Source organism: Oryzias melastigma, linkage group LG1 (genome assembly GCF_002922805.2).
Source record: "Oryzias melastigma strain HK-1 linkage group LG1, ASM292280v2, whole genome shotgun sequence".
Classification (NCBI taxonomy): domain Eukaryota; kingdom Metazoa; phylum Chordata; class Actinopteri; order Beloniformes; family Adrianichthyidae; genus Oryzias; species Oryzias melastigma.
This window is the reverse complement of record NC_050512.1, coordinates 16,677,658-16,692,586: the sequence shown is the minus strand read 5'-3', so window position 1 is coordinate 16,692,586 and position 14,929 is coordinate 16,677,658. Positions and strand designations below refer to the sequence as shown.

Genomic DNA, 14,929 nt, shown 5'->3' with positions numbered 1-14,929 from the left:
TATGGATGCACATTTTTATCATTGATATTTCAAATACAAAATGTTGTTCACTGATGCCACTATAAGGCTCTGAAAGTAAAGAAAAACATTTTTATATTCTGATATCTGATACTTGAACATATCTTGAACTTGTTTATAATTTCCAAGCACATATATAAAAACCCCTTTTTTTCCGCACTGCATTTGTTTCAGTGAAATAAATATCAAAGCAGTTCAAATCTGTCAGGTCAGGAACTCTTGCTGGTTACATAAATGATTTATCTATTAAAAGTAAACCTCCTTTTGTTAGGATTTCATCCTCTTCAACAATGTGGCCCTGCAGTAAAGATCTAGTTTGGTTTTCAGGCCGTGCCCCTAATAAGCTTGAATTGAGCGTTGCATTAAGGCTTTGACCTTTGAATGTAACCAAACTGGCCTTTTCAGCCAAAGACATTCACCTTTGACCTGTGACTTTTTCAATACTCTGAGCAGAAGATATGATTTTAATATTGATCATATTTCATTTCAAATTTGTGAAAATATTGAGCTGTCGTCTTTACATAGCTGCACTCACTCCAATGAATATTGTGCTTTTAACATTTTCTTGTGGCATTTGTCTAATAATGGAGGACAGATAAAATAACTTAAGCTTAAAACAGCAATTCTGAATATTTCTTTATTCAGATTGTTGTTAATCAGACTAAAAAATGCTGTTGGAAAAAGCTCTCAGTTGTGATGCAGTAACTGAAATGGGCAAGTCAAACTCTGCCAACTCTGCTCTATTCCGATGCATCCACTTGTAGAGAAAAAGATCCATGTAGGTCTTTATTTTCCCCGTCCAAGCTGACATCTGGCTCAGAACTGTACGACTGGATATCTTCAACATTGTTCGTAATTTTTGTTGCTTCACTAATGTTAGTTTGGGGTTTTGAGAGGCTGTAAGCTAGCAGGAGAGCGTTTAAACAATGGCATGATGGTAAATGAAGTATACTTGTATAGTGCTTTCTACCTTCCTTGAAGGCCCAAGCCGCTTTACAGTCACAGACCCATTCACACACACATTCACACACTGGTGGTGGCTCTGCTGCCAAACACTGATGCCAACCTTCCACCACAGAGGCAATTTGGGGTTAGGTGTCTTGCCCAAGGGACCACGTGAGCAGCCAAGGCGGGAATCGCACCTACCAGGTGAGCCAAAGGGACTGGATGGAAGGACATCCAGGCAGCAAAGGAATAAAATGGGAAATAACAGAAATTTTTATCAACACCAATAGTTATTCTTTTTTTAATTTCTTTTTTGAAGCAGACAAATGAAATTAATAAAATATAAGGGAATTAGTGGGTTGACGTTCTGACCCACACTCCATACCAGTAGGTGGCGGAAACCTTAAAGCTGTGTGCCAACTGCCATAAAACCACACAAGAAGAAGAAGAAGCCAGGCAGCAGGAGGAGCAGCAGGAGGACGTAGCGTAACCTAACGTAAAGACATCTGTAAGTTACTGATAAATTGCATACTTCACATTTAGGTACAACTCAAAATGTTCCCTAAATCTAAGGGTTTGGCTGCTGGAAGTGAGCAATGATTTTATTTATTAGATAAACAGAGCAAATGGTCACATCATCGATTACTTAGTTGCTGGAATGGATAAAATAAATTTTATGGTCTATAATTTAAATCTCACCACAGATGACAAAAATGTTTTTGAAATGAAAAATTATTTATGATGTAACATTTGATAGGTTTACATTAGTCAGTAGTGGAGATTCACTTGCAAGAGAAAATTCACCTAGTGGTTATTCAGTGAACTGACTTCATGGCTTTAATTGCTTTATTTTCAATCCAGCACCAAATACTAAGTGTTTTAATTGCTCCATGTAACAGATGATAAACAAATTCTAAAACATCTGTAGTAGGGTTATAAAAATGCAAAACGGTTTCATAATGACTGATCTTAATTTAATGGAAATATTTATTGAAATAAATACTGATCAAAGAAAAGCATGTATTTAAATCCTATGTTTAGATGACTGATGATTCATCGATGCAGCATGTTCTGTTTTGATTTGCTGTTGCTTTGCATGAGCTCACAATACACTGTAGATTAATTCACTGTCCTCATTTAGGAATTTTTCGTTAAATGAATTTAATGTTGTTTCATGGAGTAACTTTCAATTAATATTTTTCCTGATCAGTTTATTTAATGAAAAAAATATCTGTTCCTGCGTTAGAAATAATTTTTTAGCTATGCATCGAAAGCCTCTGTGAAAATCAGCTTAGGTCAGTCAGTCAGTCAGTGAGGAGAGAACCCATTTGAAACTATCCATTTGTAGGTGTGTGTGTGCACATGTACGTGTGGACATTCTGTACAAGACAGGACAGTGCGGCAAAGGTCAGTGTGATCAGTTCAGGAATGACAGGAAACAATGAACCTTTCCAGCTCCAGTAAATTAACCCATGTCAGGGCTGCTCATTCCTGCTGATCAATACTGAACACTTTGCTTTCAGAAAATGAGGGTCATCCTCCTTGGACCTCGGTCTCCCAGGGGACGGACAGGAACGCTGATAAAACAATCACCATAAAGAGGTTCCAGGCTCACAGCTAAAGAGAAAGTGGTAAAGTCCGCTTCGGTGTCAATGTGTGCGCCGAGAGCCACTTGCTCCACTCAAGCCCCCCTACCACTGCTTGCTACTTTCTGACAGTGGCCCGGTCGATAAAGTGGATCAGAGAAATAAATGTTTCCCAAAGCCCTCTCCATCACTTGAAGACACCTGCAGGCTGGTGCACAGTGACATAAAGAGAGGCTGCATCCGCCTGTCTTTGTCACTGCTTATGTTAAGTTTGTCCCAAAATGGTGCTTCATACAAGTATGACATCTTTGACTGCCCTGGTAAAATGTTTTATTGCTCACAGAATTGTTAGTAGTAACAGAAAAGATGGAAAAATCCTTTGAGGGGAACATATTTGGGAGCAAAAGGAGTTAGATAAATTGTCTTCCCTATGGGCAGAAGCTGGTTTAACCAGAACTACCTTCGTTTTTATCTGGAAGCGCTCATGGGATGCAAACATAGATTCTGTTTAAAAAAAAAAAAAGCAGACTTCTAGTGCTGCTGACTCCCACTGCTCTCGGTGAATACAAGTTTGAAAAGGTTTTTAAAATAAAAAAAAAAACAAACTTATAAAATTATAACTAACAGTTGCAATTGTCAGGTCTAAAAGCAGCGACTCCTCAGCTTTATGTCCACCTCCTGTTCAATTGTAATTATGAGCAACTTCAGACCTTGAATTTTCACTGAAACACCCTTCTAGCAACTCATTCTGTACTCAACACCATCCTCCTGGACAGACTTCCAGCTTTCAGCAGCACTCAAACAACCTCTGACCAGTTCAAATCTTTGGCTCACTTAGCCTATTCTATTAAAGTCTCACTCTGACCATCTTTTGGTCCATTTAAAAGTGTTACCAGGTCTTGTTTGATTATTAGCTAAAATTTTTAAAAAAGTTTTCTAGGACACAGTTTCTGCAGAGAGGCAAAGGTTCATCAGAAATTCTCCTTGGAGTTGGGAGTGGGACTGTTGGAGTGGAAGTACTGCTAATAGATTTTCCAACAGCATTTTTGTAGCTTCTGATTCACAACAATTTAAAAAAAATTTAAATATTCAGAAATGCAGTTTTGAGCCTAATTTTCTTTACATTTATCCTCCATTGTGAGAAGAAACACCACAATAACATGCTAAAAACACCCAAAACATTATTTTTACTGTAGTGGGGTTTTAAAAAACATTCACTTCTCAGTCACTTCCTGTTACCTCCATTGTGCTCCAAAGTTCCGTCCTGGAACCAACTGCTGCCACTTTGGTTCACAGTCTGATGGCTTCTTAACTTGATTCTTACAGTTTTTTACTAATTGGTTTCTGCACAAAGTCAAACTCATAATAAAAAAAACACTCCATCCACCTTGTCACATGACACCTGTTCTCCAGCAGATCCACTGGCTCCCAACTGCACATCACATCCAATCCAAAATACTGCTTTCAACCAACTTTAAAAGCCCCTTTGTACCCCACTGTGGTCCTCTTTGTCCTGATTTGTTTGTGCACTGTTGGGTCTTTTTTGTGTATATTTGCTAGTTTGACCGTATGGTGCCGAAAAGGCATGCTTAGTTAAAATGTATTATTACTCATTATTAATTTTAAATCAGACAATTTGCACATCAGTTGGTCTTCTTACTCAATAAAAAAAAAAGTTAATATAGACATTTATAATGGATCTTAACAGTGTTTTTTTTCATATTTGACTTTTTTGTAGAGTGCTTCAAGTTCTTTCCTATTCATAGAGGCTTGGAAAATACTTTTAGTTAAAAAAGGCACCCCTTACATTGTTTTTATTTTAATTTACTTACTTTTACTGTTATTTGCATGGTTCTATTCCAACTTGAGTTATTGCTATTCACAAACTTTCCGGTAGGTGGCAGCGTAGCGCGCAACTGTATGAAGTAGACGCACCAGAGGAAGAATACATCTTCTTGGTGAAATGCTTCCAGCAGCTCAATGTGTGTGCTGTTTTTCTTATCAATTTCAGAGGGTAGTAAACTTTATTTGGAAAGAAATTTCCAAATGTTAAGCCTGAAGATCTAACAGACAACAGGGGTTAGTGAAGTTAGAGTTAAAACATGTGTTGGAAAGAAGTGTTAAAGTGAACTTGAAAATGCTAGCGGTCCAGTAGACTGGGAGTAGATTATGCTAGAAGCTAGTTTAAACCAGACAATGGGGCAAGCAAATTTTATAAATTGCATTTAATTTTTTAAAATGTTTTTCATTTACAATAACATTTAAGTGACCAGCCGGCTGGTGAGGCACTGACATCATCAGCCAGCTTTACAATCATATGAACCCTACAGAGAAGCTTTTATACCATTTGATTGACAACAGTTAAACTGTGTTGTTTGAAATTTCAGATCAACATTTGTCTTTCATTTACAGTGTCGCATAGAAAAAAATTATCCAAAATTGTTATTATTTATTGACTTACTTTTACTTATAAATTAAGTCTGTGTGCAGCTCCTCCTGAAGAAACACATCAATTATATTATAATGTTTGTAGAAGACTTATTTTTCTTGAGATTTAAAAGTCTAACTGTCTCAATTAAAATCACTGCCAGTGATGTGTCTCAACAGATTCTTGGGTTTAAAAAATGTAATCCTCCATTTAGAAAATGATACTAAAGAATATTTGGACAGCTGCACTTGGCTTGCTACTACTAACTCTATTATTCTTTAGCTGCGGTGTCACATTCTCTGGGCTCACCAGCGCCCTCTGCCTTGAGGTATGCGTACTGCGGTGAGGAATGGGTACTGTGTAAGTAGTGCGTTTCTAAAATGCATTTTTAGCTGATAAAAAGACTAAATGAGTCACAAACTGGCACCAATGTTATCAGACAGTGAAAAATTGAAAAATTAAGTAATTTGAAAAGAGCATCTTTTATGATGATAGACAGAAACGGCAAAGTCCGTGCGTCAGCTGCAGCTCCTGTCAGTGTTTGTGGTACAGGTGGGCATAGGCTGCCACTGCCTCACCCACTGATTTCTCATATATTTGAACAGGAAATTTGTAAATTCGCTACTTTTAAACCGAAGAAACATTGAAAACCAACATAGAAAAAAACAATCATATAATAGACATGTCTAAAAAATAATATTTGGGTTTTATTTTTATCAAAACTACAGTTTATTTTTATTTTATAATGAAAAAGTATATTCATAGTATGTAACTGATGAGTTTTTTAAGCTATATTTTGCTGCTGAGGCACACCTTCACTTGCCTCCCCTGACTGCACGTCACTGTTGTCTTACTGAATATGTGCAATATATATGACTGCATGTTGTTGACAGAAGCAGAGAAATTATTTTTGAAAATCTGATTAGTATTGAGAAAGATAATTGGTAATTTGTTAAGGAATATTTAAGGCCATGCTATGGTTATCTTGACATGTTGATATTGCGACTTTTGGAAGTATAAATCATCTTGTTGAAATGCTGTCAGCTCAGCAGCACAACCCTTTTCATTTCACATTTATAGGCACTTTTTTCTCAGACTACATAAAAAACCTTTATAAAAGTCCCATTCACATGTACAGGCATCCCACATTTTTCATATGTACAAGATATCACTCGTGTTTATTTTTTAACTTTATTTAAACCCCCGAGTCATCATTCCTTTGGTCAGAATGCCCAGCTTCAAGGATGGGTGCAGTTACCTAGGTATCAACGGACATAGTCACTGCATATTGATCTAACAAGTCTTTTTGTTTTTCTTGTTAGGATCGCTGTTCCTGTCTCTGTAGACTTTCCTCAGAGATCTTCCAGATTATTTAGTAGTTGTGTTTTATTTTTTATTTCTTTCTGGGTGGAAGTCACGTAATGAAAGCAGAGTGATCAATTTACATGCATGTACAAATATTTGAAGAAAAACACTGGCATGCACTCAGTCACCAACAGCTCCTGACCTCAGTTAGCGGCTGCTTCTGGCTGCTCAGAGCATATTAAAAGCCTAGATAAGGGAGCTGGAAGCTGTCTGGGGTTAGCCCATCGGCCTGGAGAAAGTGCTTTGAGCAGCAGTTGCAGTGGCGGCACAGGGAGCCCTTTTTCCATTAGGAGTCATTTCCAGGTCCACCCTCAGCCGGTGACAAAGTGGTCTCTGCGTCTTCATTTTCTGCTGATCCTGTGTGAGCCAGAGGGAGGGAAGGACTGTCATCAGTTACTTCTGCTGCTGCTCCCTAATTGCAGCCAACTGTCGATGTGTGCAATGGACCTTTTTCAGGCCTACATTATTTATTGGGAGAAATATTGTATTGATTCTGGACAGCATAGTAAGGTATAAGCGATGTTGCTAAAGAGCTGACAAGACAATCTATAACTTTTATAACTATGTCACAACGATATTCAAACAAAAAAGAAATCTACATTGCTGAAAATTATAGTTGTGATTCTTTGTTAACTTTTGGCAGATTTGACCCTTTCTTGTGCGCTGATGGCTAATCTCCAGTTAAAGGCCCTGTGTCCAATCCATTGAATCTCTGGAGAAGGCAGACCATATGTTTCATGGAGACGCGCTTCGCTCTAGGATTTTAAGTAAACTTCAGGTAAGCATGGAACCCAACAACACCAGCTGGTCCGCGTTTTGGAGAGAATTTTATTCTCGTTTCTGTGTATTCACAGATGCTCTTCTACTAGTACTTTTAATGCAGATTATGAAATTCATCGATCAATCCACATTATTTGGTGACTTTTTACAGCAAGGATGCTCTTGGTTGTTGATTCTAAGTTATTTTTAATCACATAAAAATTATATTTATTTGAAAAATGATATATTTTTAAGGGTATTACCTTGTTGAAATACAGAACCGCCAATTTGTAATTACAGGCATAATTTCTCCCAATATTTATGCTTCATGTGATGTAGAAAACATGCAGTGGTGCACTAGTTGTAGTTGGCAAAAGTTGTAGTCATTTAGGACATTATTAGATATTTTAAAAAAGAGCTTCATTTTGTTTTTGGTTTTGGGTGTAAAAAAAAAAACCCTTAAAGGGCCTATACCATGCAAATCAACATTTTAAACTTGTAAGTGTATTACACTGTTCATTCCTCACTATGAACAACCCTCATCACCAAACAAGCGGGTTCTCACAAGCTGATGTCTCAAAATGAGAACGGCCCCTTCCCGGAAGAGTCTGCACTGCCCCCAGGTTAAAACAAACACACACTTTCACTAGCAGCTTCTGCTAGCTTCCGGAAGCTAGCTATGATCAGCTAGCTTTGCGAGCTAATTCGATTTAGCATTTAATCTTCGTGCGGTGGCATACACCAAAGAAAATTCTAGTGAGGAATCTGCATGACATGTTGGATTGGATCCTGAAGTATCCAAGAATGGTGCAAGAAGACGGATGACGTCTAAAGACGGGTACAGAAAGGGAACAAATGATTTCCTGGTGGAAAAAGCGAGCGACGACTTAGAAGAACTGATTTTAATGAAGATTGTTGAGCAAAAATGGAAAGATGGATGTGTCTACAGTAAAATATTTGGCATGAAAGTGAAGAGAATCTTTAATATGGAGATTAATGATGCTTCACAGAGAAAATTAAATTCACAACCAGTGCTAATCGGAACATAATATTTTCATCATTTCAACGAATCATGTGTAAGTAATGACATTTTGTTTTAGCAGGGCTTTTCAAAGTTATAAACGTGATGTTGTTAGGTATTTCCGAGCGCTGGCAGTTGTGTGCTAACATAAATGACTGCCGATTGTTGATGACTTCATCAAGGGTTAGTAATGTCCGAATTTGAGAACACTATTTTTCCATATCTCTCCCTTTGGAAGGTTAAATGTAGAGATAGGGAGAAGCCGTAGGAACAGGGAGGAATTCTGATACAGCCATAGAAATGCAATTTTAAGTTTATCTTCTCTCTATCGTGAAAAAAAATGCTACAAGAGCATTTTAAAAAACACCAGAAACAGGATTTTCATTAGTGTATATAGCATTGAGTAAAACCTAAGCTAATGAAAATAAAATCTCATTGGGAGATGAAATGATTTGGATGATTTTTTTTTAGGCTAAACAAATATTAAAATTAAAAACAGGTTGGTGGGATTGGCTACATAAACCCTCAGGATTCTAATGATGTTCTCTGTTGGTCACCGCACTTTATGACAAACCTGGCTGCAATTTTTATGCGTTCTAAAACCCCTCAATTTACAGCCTGCGCTGTATACTCATTTGTTTCTTCTTGTTTTCAGTTTACTGACTTTCAATTCCTTCCAGTTGCATCTCATTATATATGTGTGCTTATGATCCTTTTCCAATGGAGTGACCTCATTACCTATAAAGACTCCTGGTGGATGTGAGAGCAGATTAGGGCCTTTTACTCGGAAAGGGGCATTGAGGTACAAGATTTTATGTTGGCAGCAGCTGTAGGCACTCCAGGAGTCCCCGGAACGATGCAAATGATGCCAGAACGCTGCTCCACAAACTGAAGATCAGCCCAAGGTCCAAAAGGAAAAACATGTTCGTGGGGAGTGACACTCAGAATCCAATCTAATCCTTTCAGACATTTTAATAAGACTGACAAGTCACATAAAATCAAAGTAACCTTGCAATAAAATGCAGAGTATAGTTAGCACAGCTTTATTAAAGACAAAAAAAAAAAAAAAAAAACATTTGTACTGAAAACTCAACTGTTTGCCAAAATAACACTTTCTTTTGTTTAATGACAGTTCACAAATAAAACACAGAGACCCTCTGAGGCAACGGAGGGCAAGAACTTTGTAAACCATTTTTCCCATCTTTCCCCTTTTTCAATAAAGACCCTTGCCTAGCATACCTCCAATGTTTGATTCCGTGTAATTGAAACAAGGCGCGAGGAGTTCCTTGCCAGCACATGGCCCAACCATTTAAGGTAATGTTTGAGCTGCTAAAGAGACTAATGAATCCAGATCTTGGGAGCTGGCACAGCGACTCTCTTTACTGCTTAAAGCGCCCCGGGATGCTGTCCCCTTCCCCTCAAAGCAGCTGTGAAACCTTTAAAAAGCCTGACCCCTTAACATGAAACAGTGAGAGTGAATACAAGTACAATTAAAAGGAGGGAAAATATTGCTTTGGCATCCTGAGGTCATTATCCACAGTTTATTGCTATTTGTACAGTGCTTTTATTTTGCTTTATATGAGAGGATTGGCCTTTAATTGCACAGTTTTCTTGTTTTCCCTAGCTTTTTTTTTAATTTCTAAAAGCTATGAGGTAACGGGGGAACAGGCTTTTGTATATTCACTGACCCTTTGAGTTTCCTAACAGTTTAATGTGATCTATTCTAGCACTCCTGATTATGATATTCAGACCTTCTAAAACTTTGGTATTGCTTGAGGCTTAGGGGTTTTGCTTGTGGTATTGCTGCCCTTATGGGTGGAATGGGCTGTCTGTGGGCAAAAAATTGGCAAACCTCTACAGGGTCCGCATAAAATATCAAGATCATGAACTGTTAGTGAGTTTGTGCAACAAAAAAGGATGATGACAACTTTTATCTAAAGACATGCTGCAGATGACGGGTTGAAGCAAATCCTTACACCAGACCGCTAGTTGGCAACACTGCACACTTTGAGCAGCTCAAGACCAAACCAGGACAACAAAATCTCGAGAGAACCAGCTTGTGTTAAATGTTCAGTCTCATTGGTTCTGTCAGCCTTTGTTCTTATGAGACATGTACTATTTAGTATGACTTAGATTTTTCTAAATCACAGTCTTTAAACAAAGGGAAAAATTGTTCTGGCACAATCTTAGGATATATTGCGATGTGAGCCATGTATCACGATACATATCGTATCACCAGATTCTTGCTAATACAAAACTCCTACTACACAACACTCGAGGGGTTAGTGAGTGTGAAGAGATACAGGTGAGTCATACAGTTTCCTCTTTTGAACCCCTCCAAACATAGTGCATCACCCGATTGACCTGTTAGTGCCAAGCAAGTGAAAAGTGTGCAGTCTTTGACCATTCCTTGTGCCCAGCCTGCATGTGAGAAATTAGCAAATTAGACAACCAGATTGCAGTTTGTGTGGGAATCCTACAAGCATTCCATGGGCACTTATGTATCACCTGCACAGTTTGTCATGCAGTATTTGCACAAGTTCATCAGTGATGGGCCACTACATGAACTTGTTAATAAGTAGACTGTAGAGTTCCTCGGATTTACACTGGTTCGTCTGCGGAGTGTCTTCATTGCGTTGCTTAAGGAGTCTGTCTCATGACTGTCAGTTTGTTTAGTTTTTAATTTGAAACCTGGTCCGGTTTCCCATTTCTCCGACTTTTCAACGAAACATTGACGTCAACGAACTGGAAACAGTAAATTTTACGTTTGGTTGGAAAGAGATGGACGTGAGACGCAGAGTGACAGAGAAAATGCAAACATTCTGGCTATTTTATGAAAATTTTACTTTTTGTGTCAACACAACACAACGGAGATGCACTGCAGACGATTATAAATCAGCCTTTAGAGCACCATACAACAGCATCAGACACACTTCATGAGTGTGTCTAACTTGCATTATCACTATGAATAATTCATAATACACATATCACAGACAAGTCAATTGGAATGTGGAGTTTTCAGATTCTAGGTGGCCCGTCTGTGCTCCTGTTCTTGGCTGTGGACCGTACCTCTGGCTCGTCTCGCGTCTCGGAGCAGGAGAGATTTCAGATTCTAGGGGACTAGTCTGTGCTCCTGTTCTTGGGAGTGGACCTCGCCTCTGGCTCCCCAGCCCCAGCTGTCCCAGCTCCATCTGCCACCTATTCAAACATGTAGTTGTAGAGCTAGATAAGCTAATTCTTCTTTAACAGTCCTGGTACTTTGCCTGAGTTTTTTTTTTCCCCCTGGGAATCTGTTTTTTTATGAGTTTTTCCTTACAGAGAAGGGGGGTCTAAAGCAGGGGTGCCCAAATTTAGGCCTCGAGGGCCAGCTTCCTGTTGGTTTTCCCACAAACCCAACCTTATCTGTTGATAAGGCTGCAGATTACCAGGACCAGGTGTCTTTGGCCAACAGGGAGCTTCACCGGCAGGTTGGTTGGAAAGCATGTTGGACACCGGCCCTCGAGGCCTGGATTTGGACACCCCTGGTCTTTTTTGTACTTACCGGTGTGAAGCCCATTGAGAGATCTGTAATGTGATATTGGGCTATATAAATAAAACTGAATTGAATTGGATGTCAGAAATTTTATATATGAACCCTAATTCATGTTTTTATGTTGTATGTTGCTTAATGAATAAGTCACTTTTCAGCTAATTTTCTTGTAATTTCTCAGATCTTTTTGGTGGTTTTGAAAAACTAAACTTTTGTGCCCCTTGGGATCACATTGATACGCTCAGGGACAGAATAACATAGCCAGTGAGTCAGAGGAGACCCTAGAATATGTCAATAGTGACAGCCAAATGGTAAAAAAGTTTTTTTTTTTTGTTTCTCCCAGGGAAAAAAATCCTGACGCACGGGGCAAAGTCTGAGAGCAGCAGTGATGCATTTAAAATGTAGTTCAATTTTTTCCAGCATTTTTGTGATGAAATTTAATGCAACACAGATTTTTTTTCCCCCACACGATAACAAAACCACATTTGCCCAACAATACAACACTTACATCTATCCAACAAATTAGGAACACATTTGGAATCACAAGTCACTTATACGTTTGAGAAAAAAACACACACTACCGTGTATTCTGTGGCTTGATCCACTTAACTTTTTGAAGGGCTCTAAATCTTCTAACTTGACTGGAGGCTCTTGATGTGTTGTTGAAAATAGAGGCCATTATTAAACTAGCTAGTTTGACATCGTAATGTGAGCTTGAAACCTACACAGAAAAAAACACATCGAACAACAAGTAGTGGTTCTATGTAGGTTTGAAAGTGCACCTACAAAATGTATTTGGAAATCCCAATATTTATCATTCATTTAATAAAGAATAGTACAATTCTTGTTTAAAAGTGCATTCGACAATGTGGAATCACAACAACTTTGTAATGTATTTGACATATATGGAAAATAATTGTTGAATTGGAAATGGTATTTAGAAGTTGTTTCTTTTAATTTACAGTTAATGAATTAATTCATAATTTATGACAGAGTAAGGTCTAATTGGCAAGATCATAAAAACAAACAGAAATAACTAACATTCATAAAAGTTACAATAAAAAAAGTATATAAAAAGGCTAAAAACAATAGAATCTGAAGGGCTTATTAGCATTAACCAATGATCCTCAATGAACTTAATTATTTAAAATAAAATGTCTGCACACTTGTACAAAAATAATCTGATGCTGTCATTTAGCTTAATTTACAATATAAGTTTGTTTTTCAGAAATTGCGAACGTGAATTTATTTATTTTTTATTTTTTTGTCAGCCTCACCTGTAAAATGTAGTAACCTTCTCAGCTAAATCTTCTTTTTTCTATTGGTTGTGTTAGTTTATGCTCATTCTTTTTATGAAAGTTCAATTTCTTCTTCCTTTTTTTTAGGTACTCTTTAGTTTGCAAGTGCATGCAAAATAAAGAAAACATGTTCTGGCAAAACAAGAACATAAAGATTTCAAAAATTAGTATGGGACACTACATTTTTATCATCGTTATTGCTTTTTTTAGTCTAGGCTTTTAGCCATAAAATCGGTGTTACCTAAATAATGTTAAAGTGATATATTAATTTGTTCAAAACAACCGTTTCAATAATAAAAAGCAACATAAATTGCTTCTGCATAATTGAACAAAGCAATATTGGATGGTAATTAAATTACCCCCTCCCCTTTCATAGCTAAATGATAATCATCACAAAGATACCATTCACATGCCCATTTGCTAATAGATATGTTGAAGTTATTAAAGTAATCAGCAGCAAAGGAAATCTATCTAGAATTGATTGTGGAATATGCTGATTAAGGCATGGTATTATTTGGGGGCTGAGTCCAGTGTGGGAGTGATCATTAAGAGATCTTCCAAATGAATGGGAATTATCCTTATTCTGAAGAGGAGGCCTACAGGAATGAGAGTTTCTCACTGAAACTGGCCTTAATTAAGAGCTCCCGTCTTATCTAGCAAAGAGAGATTTCTTTCCGTGTTAAGTTACCTGGATGGGAGACGAGTATTTCATTAGGGAAGATGTATTATCACTTTGAGCAAAGCAACTCTTTTAAAAAAAACTTTAAATTTCCAGTGCAGTTTGTCCTTTAGGTGTCCTGTATTTTAGCTTTTCATGGTTAAATGCCTTTTTTATTTGCATGTATTTTTTTCCCCGTCACCCTGATGCAGATAAAAATCAATTCTGATTAGCCAGGTAATATGATTATGTGCATCTTGAATTGATGTTTACTCTTAAACCGGTCAATGCCATTTAGGTCGGGTCCATCATGCATTCTTCCACACTAAATCACATTAATATCTAATCAACCAAAATGATGGAGAAAACTAAGTACCATGATGAGAGGACTTCAGGATCTGTTTTTCTTTCTTTTCTTTTGGGGAAAGAATTTTCTGTTTAAAAAAAGAAGAAAAAAATGACAGATGATTTTTATATCGACTATTACACTGAATTAGTTCATGAGTACACTTTTCAAAATAACACACTATTCCACTTTTTTAATACAGTAGTAAAAAACAGAATCCCCATAATAACCTTTTTTTTTTTACTTTTTTGTTTTGTAAAAATGACATTTGGTTTAGTCATATAACCATAGTAACAATTTAGGGTTTATTTTTTAACATGATCTTTAAATTTTAATTGAGGAAGATGAGGAGAAAAGGGATAAAAGTGTTTTGTCTTTTTAATTTATAAGAATAATCTTCAGTTTTGGTTCTGTCTCTTCCCACGTAAAGCTGTGCTTTACTGAAGACACCCCTGCCACCAATTCAGTCAGCTCTAAATGTGAGAAGCCCAGTTTGTCCTGCAGACAGTGTGAGCTGCTCCTGTCTCTATCACAAAGCACGACATAAATGTACAAACTCATATTAGGAAGTAAATATATGGCAGAATAATTTACCTTTATCGTCTCGCCTTTTTTCACATATATTTATTGTTTCTTATTCACAAAACCTAAAGAAAAGATTGCATGAGCAAGGAGTCGTAATAAAACAGCAAATACAAGAAAAAAAAAAATAAATAAATAAATAAATATATATATATATATATATATAGTAAGCATTGTACAGGCTGCATTCAGTTTTAAATCACAAATTCTCTCTTAATAATTGGTGAATTGTCAAGTCCAATATACGACAAGAAAGGTTCCCATGTTTTAACAAAAAAAGCCTTTAGTTTTTCTTTAATAGATTATCATTTTGATTTTTTAAAATACTACTACTAAAAGTAATTTGTGTTTTTTTTCTTTGTGGGCAGGAAGACGAGCAGTTGTGGGTCCAGAA

General features: G+C 37.1%; 1 long non-coding RNA gene across 2 annotated transcripts in view; it reads left to right on the top strand.

Annotated features, from left to right (window-relative positions):
- The first annotated feature begins 1,194 nt into the window (after positions 1–1,194).
- The window catches only part of LOC112157151, an 82,724-nt gene continuing 68,989 nt past the window's right edge, over positions 1,195–14,929 (top strand). Inside the window, exons 1-2 of one of the 2 annotated variants that reach the window (XR_004948047.1) lie at positions 1,195–1,471; positions 6,986–7,120. This is a non-coding gene — a long non-coding RNA (uncharacterized LOC112157151). The remainder of the gene's footprint in view (positions 1,472–6,985; positions 7,121–14,929) is intronic. The other variant, XR_002921095.2, reaches the window with a different exon arrangement.